This window comes from Ptychodera flava, assembly GCF_041260155.1.
Source record: "Ptychodera flava strain L36383 chromosome 23 unlocalized genomic scaffold, AS_Pfla_20210202 Scaffold_23__1_contigs__length_28996876_pilon, whole genome shotgun sequence".
Lineage (NCBI taxonomy): Eukaryota > Metazoa > Hemichordata > Enteropneusta > Ptychoderidae > Ptychodera > Ptychodera flava.
Genome location: NW_027248277.1, coordinates 15,986,879 through 16,005,252, shown reverse-complemented (window position 1 = coordinate 16,005,252; position 18,374 = coordinate 15,986,879). Strand labels below are relative to the sequence as shown.

General features: G+C 37.1%; 1 pseudogene; it reads left to right on the top strand.

Moving 5' to 3' along the window:
* Nucleotides 1-18,374, top strand: part of LOC139123777 (zinc finger protein GLI3-like) — a 73,919-nt pseudogene that overhangs the window by 28,078 nt on the left and 27,467 nt on the right.

Below are 18,374 nucleotides of genomic sequence, written 5' to 3'. Positions count from 1 at the left end.
GACAACTAAACTGTAGCATAGCTTTACAATTTATAAGGTTTAATTTTACCACCAGAAGCAGCGGGAGACATTTGACGAAATTAAAAAAGTCACTGGGACCATTTTGTTCATGGATCTTTACACAACCTGGATACATTAATGCTTTGAGCAATGCAAAAGTTGCTGTCATTATAGCTATTCTATTAACAGAAAAGTGATCCAAATTATTCAAATGAAGAGAGTAATTAAAAGTCTATGATAAAAAATAGGTTACAGCAAAATAGTCAAAAACAGCAAGGATAGCTAATCTCAGAATTGTCAATCACAAAATTTCAGGACTGGAGAGTGCAGTCGAGTTCTCACTGTACACTCTGGGATGTCAGATCACAGAATTTCAAGACAAAAGATGTACAGAATTCTCACCTCTTCAGAGTGTTTTTGTCCAACAGAGAGGACTGTTTTGCATACAACTGCTGACAAACTTTTAAGTCAGTGTACACCAATCAATACCAGTGAAAATATTTCACAATGGCAGTATAAACAGATTGTTTTAAGATAACATGTATTAATGGACCACTTGATGACATCATAGAGAAATAGAGCCAATCAAAGAAAAGATAAGAATAGGGTGTCATCCAGTTTTGCAACAATGGCCATTCATTAAGCAGTGTTGCCAATTCAAGTGGAGAAAGAACAAAAGCATTTACCCTTGCATTGGGTATTGACAGGTCTTGATAAATCACAAAGCATTAGCTAACTGAGACACTCCCAGCAGTGCTATGTAAATCCACAGTCCTGAATCCATGGTTTTCCTATCAGCTCAGGCTTGTTGACATTTACATAGTGTTACCCACACTGTTTGTCTTTGGTTTGCTATGAGAGTTTTATCAAGCTAATCATGCAGTTTGTTTTGTGATACAGCTGATCCTAGGCTCCTATCTAAGATACATGCAGCTCATCAGCGTATACTTCTGCACCTGTTTGACAAAGTCACAACTTGGTAAACACAGAAGTAGGGACAAAGACATTCAATGGCTATGACTTTGTCACTTTGCTTACAGGTTGGAACCTAGATGATCCCATGTACTGGTGTGCCAACACACTTGTAAACAAAATACAGTATGTAGCTTGACCATAGAATGCTCACTCCAGTCCTGATAGTAATCAATTAATTTCTTATAGAACATGTTACATCAAAGTGACCCTATCAACAGATATTCAGACTCTTCAAGTTTATTTTTAAAATATTATTTTGGCCTACGTAAGGTATAGGGGCTCATTTTGAAGCTTATGGAGTGAAAACAGTTTTTACCAACTTGGTTCGTGAAATGAAAATTGGGAATTGTATTTTCCCCTGGAGATAAACACAGGAATGCCTGGTATTTTGAATTTCAAATGCCGGTAAATATGGGGTAATTTGTTTCTCAAGCACCAAAATGGGCATGGTGACCCCATATTTTTATTTTTAGTTTCGACATAGAATCGTCGAAAGTTTACTTGCGGAAAATGTGAGCAAAAGTCTTAATTTGAGGCGCATACAACCTTAATAGGATGTTGAAATCTGAGAGACGAATTGTTTCTGTAATTATATTTGACACCTTTTGCCACTATTAGGCAGTGAATAATTAAAACAAGAATGCAAAATGAAAGTCCCTGCTTATCATTGGGGTGCTGTTCAGCTCAAGTTTTTACGGCGTGCAAATTCATGCTAAAATGGAAACATGTAGTGTATAATGTTTCTCAATATCCACCTTCACCAATATGTCAGAGCGTTTCACCCTACATGCCTTTTTTTAAAAGTTTAACTTTTTCACAGAAAGCAATAGGATTGAACCAAACAATTGTAGTGAACAGATCACATTAGGAGTCTGCTCAAAACATACAAATAAGATACCCTGTGGGAAAGACACACACACACACACACACACACACACACAATTTTACAGGCAGAGTTTGGAATGTGATAATCTTCCCCCCAAGAAAATTTCTTGCAGCTATCGAAGAGAATAGTTGAAACAGTTTCAGATGTGACTAGACAAAAATTTCTCTGTATTCACAGAATAATTCAAGGGTAAAACACATAACAGACACAATCATTTGTCTCCCAGTTGAGAGGAATTTCATGACACTTGCACTTATCTGCAGGCATGTCATTTTGGCTTTCATTTCTCTAATCCAATTCCATCAAAAAGGTTGGACTGTTTACCAGGTCTCAGTATTTGAAATTTCCGTTTTATACAGCACTTGTATGTACAGCACCAGCCAATGGTTTGCAGGTTAGACAGAAAAAAGTCATTGTTCACTGTTCAGACTGTCAAACTCTCACATGGAAAACAAGGTGACATATATTATGGAATGTCAGGCATACGTATATGCACAGTTGCTTGTGGCTAGATGTGTGGCAAATGCACCACTGACGTAGAAAACGTGAAAGTTACGAAACAGACTTAATTGCTACTTCACATAGTAACTGCTGTACACTAGACTACTTCACATAGTAACTGCTGTACACTAGACTACTTCACATAGTAACTGCTGTTCACTAGACTACTTCACATAGTAACTGCTGTACACTAGACTACTTCACATAGGAACTGCTGTACACTAGACTACTTCACATAGTGACTGCTGTACACGACTACTTCACATAGTAACTGCTGTACACTAGACTACTTCACATAGTAACTGCTGTACACTAGGCTACTTCATATAGTAACTGCTGTACACTAGACTACTTCACATAGTAACTGCAGTACACTAGACTACTTCACATAGTAACTGATGTACACTAGAAAGTAGTGATGCTGTTATAGCTAGGCTATCTACTGGTAGTCACTATTAGTGTGATCAGTTGAAACATTTAGTGTAATGCGCGGTGTGTGTGCCAGCCTATGATGTCATTGTGACTTCTTTACGTTGAGAACGGAGAACTCAGAACGGCCCAAAAAATGCATTAGAAGATAAATTTTGATCAAACAAGGATAGCAGGTATGAATTTACAAACAGTGGAAATAGCAACTGATGCTGGTTCGTTGAATAAATTTTGTCTTTTTGTGAGGAAACAGTCAAAACTAGGTGATAGTGTACTACAGCGATTCCAATATATTTTCATAACTTCCATTTTGTCTATGTCAGAAGGGTGTTCGCTGTGTACCTTATATGGTAACCACATTAGCAACTGTGCATATACGGGTCCAGTATCACTCAGTAGGCCACTGATAGAAAGTGTATTCTTATCCATTTTTGCTACCACTTTAGTATAACCCAAATATTTATGTATATTTATTGTTTGACCACTCTACAGGAAAGTCGGGATATAAGTGATTGTAACATCTAATTAGTCAATACTAAAAAGAGGTATTGAAGCGTGGTTAATTTAAGTCGCTCTCTCATATCCACATACCAAGTAGGATAGTAGATCTATGTCATTGCAGTGAGTGACATCTAACAGCTTAAAATGGTAGAATTAAACATCTCAGATGCTTGATTTACGTCAGAATAGAATGTCTGAAAATCCCCGTCTAGCCCAAATAAAATTTACGCATGAACAGTAAGCATTGTGACCAATGCAAATTTGTCTCATGGCTCTACGTATTATTGTTATCACTATAAAAGTGAGAGTTCTTTCAAGAGAGCTTTTTTGAGGGAATTATACAGCCAATTACTAAAGATCAAGGTTTTGTTGGAATAACACATACATGATATGAAAATTTTCACTCTTTAAAACTTGAGCTTAACCAATATAAAACTATCAATACATTAAAGCAGGTGTAAGTTTTCCTCTCTAAGTCGATTTATGCCGTCATTGAAAAAAAAAGTTACGATTAAAGACAAGAAAGTGCAAAATTGGTACAGATACTTTTGCTTTGTGTTTAGTAACAATGTTATCAGTCAAGGGAAAACTCCATTTCTGACAGTAGATCAGGCTAATCCTTCTCAGATCAAACTTTGAAAGCATACTATTATTTTGTCAAAACCTTTTGTTTTCAGCTCCTATACCTCTTATGTAAATTCTGATGCAACTTTTTCAAATCATGGAAGGGATTACACTGTATTGCTGGAGTGATTATACAGCTGTATTAATTTTTTGGGTCAAAGTACACATTTTCTGTTACCTTTCAGTTACATTTTAACTCATGCTTACCTCATTTTTGTTACATTTTAACCCAGGTTTGCCTCATTTTTATTTTTTGTTACATTTTAACTCATGTTTACCTCATTTTTGTTACGTTTAACATCATGTTTACCTCATTTAACTCGGTTTACCTCATTTCTGTTACATTTTAACTCATGTTTACCTCATTTTTGTTACATTTTAATTCATGTTTACCTCATTTTTGTTACATTTTAACTCATGTTTACCTCATTTTTGTTACATTTTAACTCAAGTGCTACCTCTTCCTGTTATCAAAGACCATCTTTCCCAATAAAACAAAATGTATACGCAGCGCAAATTCTTTTAAAGCCTGTGAGATTGTAGAAGTCCTACCCATGCCAGCACAAGAAACAATCTACTCATTTGGAAAAATGATTGGAAAATATTGAAATTTGTTTGGAAGATAGAACTATTCTTCAAAATTTCAACTGTTTATACCATCCCTTATACCAGATTCATCAAAGTTAAATAAAAATCGTTTTCTTTAAGCACATTTTGTTGAGTTAAGGGGTCTCAACGACACCAAAGTAGATACTCATTGATGCCTGCACTGAATGTTGGAATTCATGAGAAAATAAGCTGATATGCGACAGGTGTGCGAAGTGATGAATGAAGCGACAGAACTACCATTCAGTGGATTAAAGATTCTCCGTTTAATGGGTTGACTATCAAAGAATTTTATGTGGTTGTGTAGTTTTGAACCTACGCCCCACATCCGCTGTCACTGTCTTTCTACGAACATGATCCTAAAGATTCTATAGGGAGTCATAGAAAGTGCAGTCAGCCGGTTTGAAAGAGCAGTTGTCATTGGTTGTGTAACTTTGAGACCTTTGAAAGTGAGGATACCATTGGTTGTGTAATCTGGACACAATCAACTGCTAGACTCCTTTGTATTGAGATATTCCCCTCGAAGGTTATAATTGGCAACAAGGGACATGGTAAATAGGGAGAACAAACCTCTGTGGAAACATATCCACTCAGGCAGGAATAAACCCATTCACCCCTGTGTTTCAGTGAATGGAATAACCCACGCATGCAAAAGAGTGGGATTACCTCATTAATTGTGAATCTCAGCAATAGCTGTTTCCACTTCACTGAATGCTCAGTTTGGCGAGAAAAAAATCTTTTTCTCTACATACTGTCGCATTCCTGTTCCTTATTTTGTAGTTTGTTCCGCGTTGAGGTCTATGCTGTCTGAAGAAAGCTAAATTAGACTTTGAAGAGTTTTGTGAACACAAGAAATCTCTCCTGGCAGTTTACCATCTTTTTATTTTGTCAAGTTTCCTTAATCTACCATTAATCATGGTGAGTTCACCATGAATAACACATCACAAGTACAGAACTGCTGTAATCTGCCAGCGCAGGAATTGGCAGACATACAACCTGTTAAATTGCTAGGTCCAACTCTAACCCATTATGCCACTGTCGATCAACCTACTTTATTCAGTTGGATGATTGCTTTAACATTTAACATCATTTGAAAAAAAGACCAACTCTCTCTCTCTCTCTCTCTCTCTCTCTCTCTCTCTCTCTCTCTCTCTCTCTCTCTCTCTCTCTTCTCTCTCTCTCTCTCTCTCTCTCTCTCTTCTCTCTCTCTCTCTCTCTCTCTCTCTCACACACACACACACACACACACACACACACACACCGGTGTAGAAATCAAAAGTATTGCTTTGCAAACCGAAAGCAGTGTGGGCAATGCTAACATTTTACAAAATGATTTACACTTCCATGTGATTTTGTAAACCAGAATGTGTGAAATTCTGGAAGATGTTTGATAACATGTACACAGAAGCAGATGTTATAATGTCCTGCAGCTTCACACACTGAAATTTCTTGAACTTCAGGATTTCTCATTGTTAGCTGCTTTTTTCTCCTAACAGTTTGTGGTTGAAAGTTCATATCCATGCTTGACAGAACTTCATTTTCCTCAAAAAATTACAAAGCACGATTGTAGATGTGTTAAAAGCAAGTAAATAATCTTATCAAACAAAAGAAAGTATTCTGAAGTTTATCAAATGTTTGAGTGCTGTTGTAGCTGGAGTGTAAACCACTGCAAAGCTATAATTACTTTCAGTCAAGCTATGTATAGAATTTTCAACCTTACAACAATAATCATGTTTGCTCACCTTAAAAAATGTATACAAGGTATGTTATTGATTTATAACAAACCAAGACCACAGTAACCGAAAATCAGAAAATTATCTTTTTTTTTTCAACAAAAAGTGCATGCTTTTGTGTCACTTAATGTCCAATTACGTGTGCCATTACAGAAGCTGATATCCTCTTACTCTGAGATTTTTTGTGAATTTTTTAACACTGAAGGTGAACATTTGGCAGTTTCGGTGTTGAAGAGTTTCTATTGTCAGCCTGTCAACAGTTTGTAAAATTTCTGCTTGTACATTTTGTATATATTTATAGATTTTTGTATGTTATATATTCAATAAGTATGAATAAATAATGTCAAACAATGAAATATTAACCCTTTGAGCACTGTAATTTTTCCCACTAAAATATGAGGGCAAGATTTTACCAATTTTTGAGAATTTTTCTGTTACTTTTTATAGTTTTGCACCAATGGACATTTCATTGGTTTCAGTTTTGGACCAAAACTTTGGGAAAAATCTGAAAAAAAATTGTGTAGATCTGAAAAAAATTTTGGTGTTCTATTTTATTAAGGTGACAAAATCGACTTTGGCACTCAAAGGGTTATGAAAGTGAACCCCTTTCACGTCATTAGTTTGGCCCAGTTCCTCTGTTTTCTATGACAAAGTTAGACCTTTGTACAGGAAATAGTGGATGAGGGACAGAACCTGACAAAATTATTGTTTTTGCCCTGGCAGGAGAGAAATCAAGCTCAAGAAGCAAGGTAGAATCAGCAGCTGCATCGTCTACCGATGAGATTCGACACAGGCGAGGGCTTTACCCCGTTTCCATGTATGCTGCAGCTCATTCCCATCATGCAATGGCTGCCTCTCCTTTTGTTATGGACCCCAGAAGTCCACAGTATGATGGTCCCTTTGGTAAGTAGTAACCTCCAGTTCAGGTGTTTTTGTTGTTACAAGAAATCCAGCAAAAATTGAAATGTAAATTCTCTTCTGAAATATTCCATTCATGATTGCAATTCTATTGGACTACTAAAATTGTCCCATATAATGACATGCACCTTATACAAACTCCAAGGTTGCACATAGGACAGTGTTCAAAATTGTTACTGTCAATGAGAAGTGCAATTTAATTTCCGTAGAATAGTAATTAAGGTGAGTTTTTCCTTCAGGAAATATTTGCAAGTGTTGAAAGAAATAAAAACATCTGTGAAATGAAAGAAACTTGATGAAATGAGTTCAGAATGATGGATTTTGACTTTGTCTTGTAGAAACAGTTTGCGTATACACATCACCTGCTTGTGTCAAGTTAACCTCTTCCCACAACTTAATCCTGTTTAGTACTGGACAAGGGTCAAGTTTCCCTTTTGTATATCTGTTCATGTTTTGGCTTTCTATTGCACAGTTCATCCAAGCATTGCAACCTTTGAAGGAAGATACACCTTTCATCACCCGATCCCTGTGGATTCACGGACACACGAGGGCCGATACTACTTTGAATCCAACATGCATCATCCCCTTCATGGGTAAGAGCAAATTATTTTCCATTTTAATGCCTGATTTTCATTTGTCTTTCCATATTGTTTATGATGGGTCAGATAACTTAATTGATAAGGTTAACACTAAGGGAACCATGAATATTTGAAAAATTATGATAAAGAAGAGATTTTATGATCAGAAGGACACTATAATTGCCAAAGCAGTTTGACAACATAAAGGTGTTTTTCCCAACCTTTGCTAACTCACAAGAAAATAATTATAAACTGGTGCAATTCCTGCTGCCCAGATGCTATGTTAACTGCATCATTACAATACCCACAATATTTCCAATGGATGGGCGAAAAATATGTTCTTGGATTCATATAATATAGTATTCCTAAATGTTTTATATTGATAATTTAATAATATTGTAGCTGCATAGGTGAGCTTATATATCCAAAAACTCAGCAATTCTCTCCTTCAGTATAAAAGTAGGCTAAGTGCTTCTGCCATCTGCCATCCAGTATGGTGGTTTGTTTTGTTTACATGCATTGCCATAAGTACTGATTGGTCTCATCTAAAAAAGCCTTGAACTTAAAGTCACAGAATTTGCTCATTTTCATCATGTTGCCTGTAATACAACAGATCTCACTAACATTTTAGCTCTTTCTGCTTTTCTCTGTTGATGCTGCCCATGTTAACAAAGCACTGGACTGACTAACCTTTCTAGCTACTACTAACGATAAGTCTCCCTCTGTGCCTATACTTTTGGTAAGTCAGTGTAGTTATTACTCTCATGAATATGTCACATAATTGTGAATTAATTATCAATTATTATATATTAATTAAGCATCTACCATCATGAACAACAGATTTCTGTGTGTGCCAAAAAAGCTGTACGGAACATACGTGCGCTCTGTAACATTGACTGTTTCCTGGCACCCCATGTGCAGTGCATTCTGCAGGGCCGCTGGGTGTTCACCCGGGGCCTGTTTCAAGGAACCCATTGGACGGGTCATTAGAATTTGTCTGGCTTAATTCCTCTACTTGTAGTTGCACAGACCATCTGAAATGCATCCGGGACAGCGCATGCTGTACTCACTATGAATCGAAAAGAAAACTACATTTCTCAAAAATAGATATGACTTGGCCCAATTTTAATCCCATGTCATGAGTGTGAGATCATTATTTAATTACCATAAAGGATGCACTTGGACATTGGCATCGCACATCACCAGCTGCTTCATTTCGGGTAATATACAGCACTCATGTCTTAGCGCAGCGCTAGCTTTTGTGAGTATTTTTCGTAATAGCCTCATAGTTTTAACCCAGATCTTAAAACCCCACCAGGATTTCACTCAATTATCTTCGTCCTTTCTTTCATTAAATTATGCGGTAAATTTTGACACACTCAGTGTGATATTTTTAGAAATATATCAGGCACAATTAAACAAATGTTGATTTATGAATTTCTGACCACTTAAATAGCAATTTTTCTATCAAAATAATGTAATATATCATATTTGGCAGTACTGTCAGTAAAATGGGGCAAACTCAACTATTTTGTAACAAATTCCAGATATAATTGATTTCTGCAAATTATTACAAAGTTACAATTTTTTTACTTGCAGATAAATACATTTATTAGCCTATTAAAATAAAAAAGGACCATTCCTTGTTTTTGGTAAACAACATTGTCTTTCAGGAAAAATTAAACAAAACAAAAGAAGAAATTATTGTTTGCCGCAGTCTGAGAATCCACATCAGTGCAGCAAAGGATATGCTAAAAATATTCTTCAATTTTATGCTTCCTTCATTAGTGTGGTAACATGTTTTTTATTGAAAATGTCAAAAATATATTCATCCCCGTCGCTGTGCTTCTAAAAGGTTTCAGTTGTTTTGTGCAGTTCTTTGTGAAATAGGAAAGTCTTTGCGTCCTCACAAACTTAACAATTCCACGGTGGATAGTTGATTGTACGGGATACTGTGGTCTTTGGAAATTGGAAGTGGCGATATGATCACTGTTAATGTTATGTAAGTTTGATTTTTTGTATCAGAGCTAGTAGACAGACTTTGATATGTATCTGTTCTGTGTTTGTATAGCCAAAATGTGATTTTATTTTTCTGCAGTTGTATGGTATATATATGTATTGTTCTATAGTGGCAGTTTCGTTTTCCCCCTTTGCAAAGTATCCTGTTCTACCCATCTTGTCCAGTTATGGTATATTTTGTGGTATCGATGATGTGAGTTCCCTGGAGAGGCATTTCATTTCATGTTGACAGCAAATTGCTCAGCTCACCTTGCTGTGGAATCTTATTAACCTGTACCCCCCTAATTTTGTGTAAAGTGATCCATGTTCACCATTGATAACGGTGGGTTTTGGCCAAACCATTGTGGTGAAAGGGTTATAATTGTCTGCCAATTGAGAATAGGGTGAGAAAATTTTTACTGAAAATAGTGAAATGTTCAGATATGAGAGTGTTTCCTGAACCTGAATGGGAACCTTAATGCAGGTCACTTTTTTGTATGACAAATACGTACAATCCAGGCTCCATTAGGTATTCTTTAAATGAATTTTGACTTATTTGCTCAAATCTCACATGTTAATCACGTGTTATGTTCTATAACGATAGGTAAAACTGAAAAATATGTCTATAATTCCCTGGACCCAGCAAATAATGGCTTGTGTATTGCTGTTAAATTAAATGTTTAAAGGAACAAAGCAGCTACCTTTTCATATTACATCACTCAATTTTGTGAGAAATTATTCATAGGTTGTTCTGCTCACAGAAGCATGTTGAATTATCAATCACCAGAGCTGTACTCACATCCTGTGTATACGTATAAAATGTAAATATGCTGATGGCATTTCTGTGGTGTATGCAATCACAGAGTGTCAGCAAAGCATTTATTGTTCCATCTGCAAGCAGAGATGGAGCAGAGATTTGAAGACTGACGATTTAGAATGTTTCAGTGAGCAGAACATCGGAAATAGTTGCTCATATGAAATTACCACTTTAAAATACAATATAATGTCAGAAGATAGTAACTTTTCCCATCAAAGGAATGTAAAATATCAAGTTTTTAAGGCCAGTGGATCTTTCTGTTGATGATATTTTTACTGGTTTCGATTTAATGTAAACTGCAGTTTCTTGTTCTACTTTCCAAAGCATCAGATACACAGTGTTGAGCTTGTCAACTCAATCTGTAAAAGTGTAGACTGTTGTTGACAAGTGAATCTGATCTGTACTGGAATTCAAATATAAATTATAACAGTGCATTTTCAATGTATATACGCCGTGTTTGCAAGGTAAATAGTAGGTATTTCAACATTCTTTGGGGAGTAGAACAAGAACTTGCACATGACATACAGAATAAAAAATAGTGAAAAAAATCATCAAAATTTAAAGCTGCTTGCCTTTTAAAGTATGGTTAGAAAAAAACATCATCTCGCACTGTAGACACTTGTCAATCAATAGTACATGGTAGGTATCTACAAGCCACTACCCTATCATAATCACTGTTAAACAAATTTATTGAGGTCCAGACCTTTTGATGTTCAGTATCATCTTAACTGATATGGCCATTGTTGGCACAATCGGCCATTAAACAGGACATGCATGCCTGAAATATCAAAATATTTAGTCACTGCGATAGCCGTGGTCTAGGGACAGGATACTGTCTTGATTTATTTACACATTTATAAGAGTAAGTGCTTACTTTTTGAATTCTGTCTGGATGTTCTTTCCATTGACGATAGTTAGATTTATTACAGTGCGTGCGTGGATTCCATTTTCCCATCACTTACGACAGCAGCAATCAAAAGTGGCTGCAAAGTTATAATGGTATCAGCTAGCTAGCTGAGCTGACGCTTGATCTAATACGTGGGAATCATTTTCAGTAACTTGGTGGTGCTTTGCTTTTAAATATGTAGTTCAGTAAATTGACATTACATAAAATCTGTTTATCCAAACAATTTACATTTTAGCAATTTTTACCTCCTCACACAAATAACAACCTATTACACCATTCTTATTTCTAGTTTGGTAGTTCTTGGTATATGCTAATTCTGTTATAACTTTGATTTTTTCACTCCTATTATATTTTTTTCTTTAATTTTCATCAGCATCTTTTATTACCTTTTCACTGATGGATATTGGCACAATACAATCAAATAAATCTGATATTATTGTCATGATTTTGTTTAGTTGTTTGTTTATTTATTTTTTAATGTCTATACCGTATATTTATGTGTTGTTTATTGTATCCGTTTTTCTTGAAGACCAAGCAGCAGTCCAGTGCTGTCGGATGTCTCCCTGGTCCGGATGACGCCGCATCATCATTCAGGAAGCCAGGCGGAGTCTCCGGTCATTCCGTACCCTCCGAATCTGTTTGCGGCAAGTCCGGCAATGTCTGCATTGTCCCAGGCCAGAGGATTGAGTCCCCATGCACCAGGTACATGTCAGGCAATTATGTCACTTTTCTGTAAAATGCAACGCTTACTTTCAAGCCACATAAGCTGTGCAGAGTTTCATGTAGAGAGGGAGGTGGAGAATTCCCCCTCTGTTGACATGTTGGCACCCACTAGTAATTTGCCAAGGGGGACTAGCACACACACCCCCCCCCCCCCTCCCCCAAATGACACAGTGCCAGTCACACCTTACAGGTAACAAGTACGACACATGAACTGGTGAAATCCCCCCTAAAGTTTGCGGATGAAGGGGGAAAGCCCCCTGTTGATATCATCCTGGGTGATATGTTTTTCCATTTTGCTTACCGGTACCAAACACATACTGTCCAGTACTTAGAGAGATGTTTTTGATTCCCATTAGTGTGCCATATTGTCTTTCCAAAATGTCTCTATTTCAATCCATACGGATGGATTAGGTCAATTGTTCACAATGCAATGAGATTATCATCGTGGCATCAAGTGAAGGATTTGTAAAATTACAATATAAGATGTTTTTTTTGTAAAAATGATGTCTAGGATATGGTATTTTGAACCACAAAAAGTCCTTGTAAATTGGTGAAAAAATTCTTGAAAGGCTTTGGATGTGTCAGTTGCCGTTGAGTGTATGGACTCTGCACTCATTAATGGCCACTCTCGATTGCAATAATCGTATTTCCATCTTTATTATGAGAACATTTCATATTAAAAATCACAATACATTCATTGAATTTCCGAGACAGATGCGATGTAGTGAGTTGCTGTGCTACATGTAAGTCATAATCTGACAAAGTTTTTGTTTGGGTGTGACAGTGAGTGTTAGTCACACAGTTCCTATATCTGGAATGTACCCTGCTCTACTTTATACAGATGAGAAACACATTTCCAACTCGTCCAATGTAATGATTAATTTTGGATCGTTCGTCATCACCACAAGTGTGTAGGCATCACTGGTATCATATTTTGGTGTCATTTCTGTCAGTTGGGTTTGTCATTTCTTGAAGAGGTGGTACATTTTACACCACTCTAGGTGATTGGTGCAGAGTTTATGTTATGCAAATGAGTTTATGAGATTAGCATATGTATACATCAGGAAGTTGCCCGGCAGTGTCAATTAGAAAATGTGACGACGACAACTTTTGACTGCAACTATTGAATATGTAATAAAACTTCATTACTTTTTGAAGTTCCTGAACATTTGTCTGATTCTTTACAAAACTGTCAGTCCATGTTATTGTATTGACCAAGGTAATAGATCTATTGAAGCTATAAAATATTTTTCATTAGAGTATTTCAAACTAGTGTTTGACCCAACTGTGAGTTATAACCATTATCCGACCACAGTTGCCTCTGATTTCAGAACTTTGTGAGTCAGCCCAGATATTTTTTTTGAGTTCAGTTGTTTGAGACATCTTGATGTTAATCCGATATCTGAGACTATGCTACCGTTATGGAAATATATGGCAAAATGGTATTTTGGTCGAACCTCAAAAAGTCATTGGAAGTTGCTGAAAAATCCTTGAAAGTCCCTGAATTTTAAGTTTCTTTGAGTGTATATTGACCTTGAACTTAATGGCATGTGAAATTTGCACATATAAAACCCTCTTATTACCCCTTCTGTCCACCCCTCATAATTGGGCTTGTCATTCCATCAACGTCTTCCCTCATTCCAGGGTCCATGCCGCCACCGTTGCCACCGGATTACATACAGCAGCACGCTATGATGTCCCACCGTGGTGTCTACTCGGATGTGGCCAGTGGTCCACCAAGCACAGCCGGGAGTATTGAACATTCTGCTCTGGACTTGGCTCAGTTGATGGTAAGAACGCTATTTAACCTTTATAGTGTGAAAATCAATTTTGTCGCTTTCATAAGGCCAAAAAATTGTGCTGTTCCGATAACCCATCCTACCCTATTTTTACCTGCTGACCTTAGACTTTTAGAGCTGTGAAAAAAAGAAAAAAAAACAAGTAAAATCACGCATTCATTACTTGACATTTGATTTTTGCTTGAAAGAGGATGTCTTTTATGTTTTTATTCCTTTTATATGTATGATACGTTTTGCTGAAAATGTTGTGGCCAGTGTTTGAACCCCTGAAAAATATTTTGGAAAAAAAAATTCCTGCCTATCTACTTTTTACCCTATTTTTGAAAACCGTGTTATCTGAATGGCACAATTTATCTTTTTTGTCTAAGATACAATCTATCAATTCTTTTCCAATTTTTGGTAAGCTTTTGAATAAAATGTGCAACCAATGAATGATGACCATTTAGTCAAAAAGTATAAAAATGTAATGAAAAAATTTAATTTTTTTTCAGGTTCAAGATTTTCAAGTCCAAGGCCTTCCGCGAGATTGAGTCGTAAAAGAGCGCTTTCTATATCACCCGCTTTCGAATGAATCATAGACATTAATGCAATGATTCGTACATCACCGAATTCGTTAGTCGCTTACATAAATAGTAGTTCTCGTAGCTCGTCGGCAAGTGGCTCGTATGGTCACCTGTCGGCTGGAACAATCAGCCCGCTAGGGTTCGCGCAACCACCGATGTCACCCGTCATTTACATCTCCAGCAGCAATATTTCATGCGACAGAAAAGTCTAGTCGGAACGCAGTTCTTCCCACCGCAGCCGTATCACTCTTCGCCGATTCCCCAGCATCCGTCGATGATGGCGTTGTTGTCGCAAGCCCAGACGCCAGGGACACCAAAGATACCTGAGGAAGGTCACAGTCATAAAAAGAGTACAGAAAATGAAGCACAGGTAATTACCAACCCTTTTACCACAATAGTTTGGCCCAAACCCATTGTTATCAGTGGTGATTGTGGACCAGCTCACAGGGAGTCGGGGTTTCCCGCTTAAACAGAGGAAGGAGAAGTTTGAGTTAGTGCTTGAAGAGATTAGTGAACAGTTTTATTGATTGAAGGTTTATCAGACAAAATTTATGAACAAATTTTCAGCAATTTTACTATCTTGTAACTTCCTACTAGATATATGATATGGCAAAATATGTTTAGACTATTTTTAATCAAATTGATTGTTTAATTGTAAACTTTGTGAAGGATGTAGTTTCTAATTTACCGATTTGAAATATTTCATGAAAATTGAATTGAAAATTCTCTCTTGTGTAATTGCCCATGAGTTGTTAACACACAATCTTTATGCTAATTTGTATTGTTCGCCCAAATCCAATTAAATTGCTGTATTTTGAATTAGCATGCAAAATGTTGAAGCCAAAGGTTTCGAGTGGCTGTTGCCATGTGTGCAGATCGGCATCCAATTAACAGAGTGTATGATCAGTAATGATCATTTTATACAGGGATGGTATAATGCTAATGCTTGTGAATTTAATGGAGAAATTTCAAAATGGTCAAGCGATCACGAAAGGTTTTTTGCGTTCTTGTTTTAAAGCCTGCTTCGAACGCATCCAATGAGGCTTCCAGTACAGTCAGCAGCACCGAAGAGCAGTCGTCAAAACGATCCAAGATCAAAGAGGAGGCCGCCAAGTCCCCACCCGCGACCGTTTCGTCGTCGACGAACACCGACTCCAAGAATCAAAATGTACCCACCCCCGGTGAAATCAAAGAGGAGGAGGAGGTCCAGGTTGTTACCGACTGTGAATGGGGGGAGTGCAGACGGCATTTTGAAACTCTTGAAGAACTTGTACAGGTAAGATAGCTTCCAGCCAATCACCCCTCCCCCCCTGGTCACTCACTCCTTCCCCACCTGTCAGTCCTACCACCCTCACAACGAATTTAACCCTTTGAGTGGTGTTATTTTTCCCACCAAATTTTAGTGCAACATTTTACCAATTTTTATGAATTTTCCTGTAAATTTTTTTGTCAATTTTTTTCAGATTTTTGACAAAATTTTGATAAAAATCTGTAGCCAATGAAATATGATATCCATTTGGTCAAAAATTACAAAATGACTTGGGTATCGTCTATAAAGGTGACTAAAATTGACTTTGGCGCTCAAAGGGTTAAAATAAAATGATTTCACCAGACTTCTCTTTGTTATACTTCCTTCAACTCATACCAGTTTCAATATTTTTTCTGAGGTGTCTTTTCTTTTCCATAAAGTGTGTTGAAACACACAGCCTTGCAAACATGATATCTTATGTACGATATGCAATCTTTTTGTATTTTGAATGTTTTATCAGTAACAGTAAAGGGATGTCACAATACTTGTCAGAAAAGTGTAACATTACAGTTCTCAATTGTCATTTATTGATTTTTAATCCATTTATAACAATATTCAGTTCTGTAACTCGTCTTTTTTCCAGAGCAATTTCATACTCTCAGCTGTAGTTGTGTTTAACCTGTAGCAAATAAAGAGCAAATGATGGTTTCCTATTATTCACTTTCATTGCATAAATAAATCATTTTCCTGCAAGTATGAGATGATTATGAACAACTGGAGCAAATATCATCGACAAGTGAATTCCTGAAGTGACTTAAATTCAGTTATCAACAATAACATCTGACAGTACACACATTTCCAATTTGTTGATAGGTTGAATACCCGGTATTTTCACATGAAATGGGTACTATAGGAGAAAATAGTGTATATTACAAAACAATATTGGAAAGTACATCAAAAGTTATACCTAATGGAGTTTTAATTACACACAATAATATATATAGCATGTATAGCCACAGAAACAAAGAAGTAATATTTTCTCTGCTGTTTTGAAATCTGTCACAGCATATCAACAATGACCACATCCATGCCGAGAGGAAAGACTTTGTCTGCCGATGGAAGGATTGCATCCGTGAGCAAAAGCCTTTCAAGGCGCAGTACATGCTGGTGGTACATATGAGGAGACACACTGGTGAAAAACCACACAAATGCACGGTAAGTGAATTATCATTGCATCAAAATCCCCCCCATTTTCCAATGGAAAGGTCCACTCTCACCATTAAAAGCAATGGGGTTGGGAGGAACCATGGTGATGAAAGGGTAGAATACCTAATTGGGGCAGTTGGAGTTTCACTTTTGCATAGAAAATTTGTGGTTTATATACTAAAATTTACTTTCGTACCCCAGCATAGAAAGTCAGTAGCTCACTATAGACTAGATGGGGTACAGAGAAAAAAATTGGATTGCCTGGATCATATCACCGTAGTTTCCATCGTCCAGTCCGCATGGATTAGCTAGATCAGGGTAGCACAGTCTTCCTGTTTCCGGAGGGGCATCCCTGCCGGAGTGAACATCTCCCTTGCCAAGTTTCATGCATACAACGGTACTACTTTGTCAAAGAAAGCTGTTGAGTTATATTGAAAAATTCAAAAATCATGAAATAGGTATGCCCTGGCTGTTGTGTCGCCGGTAGTAAAACTCTTTCCTGTGAACTTGACCATTGAAGAAATGGGGGCGACAGGGCTTGATTCGTAATCTGGATGACCTATTAGCGGGAAGAGTCCTACAGAGTTACAGAACTTCAGAAAGTTGAAGGAGAAACATAAGCCATCCTCCACAACAAATATAATGGACAAATTTCCAAGGAATTGTGCCACGGACTGTCTCACTAATGATGCAGAGTTTGATTTTAGTCACTCATGTATGGCTTTTAGGAATGAAGAAAGTCGTTTGATAAGATGGACAAAAGTTCCCTCTGTTAATTAATGACTTGTTGTCGTGGTTACTAGCGATTCTTTTGAGCGAAGCCCTCTGCCCAGTAGTCCAGTTGCCTGTGTGAATACATCCAGTGGGGTTTCAGATATCAACCCTCAGAATAATGAGCAAGCTAGGGGTGCCAATTAATTCACCCAAGTTAGAAAAGTCTAAAACCTTGGAACTTGTATGATTGAGTTGAAGTGATAGGGGGTTTTAGCGGTGAGTTTCTGTGTTTTCAGCCTGGAGGAGAATAACTATGCTGCTGTTTTCTCTCAAACTTTTAATGAGAACGGTTGAATGCTTGGGTGTCGATGTCAGCATTGCGCAGGAAGCTCACTATGCCTAGTTAACATTTTCTGTTTATTCTGAAATTGATCGCACCCCGATTCAATTACTGATGAGTTGGTTTTCCGCTTGTTTGGAGGGAGGGAGGGAGGGAGGGAGAGAGAGAGAGAGAGAGAGACAAATAAAAGGTGGTTTGCAGGATATTTTTTGAAATTTTCATCGTGTTGTTGTTCAGAGCACTATACGTCGTTTGTGTATGGCTGCATGGTTTAGAGAGAGAGATGAAAAATATTGATGACACAATG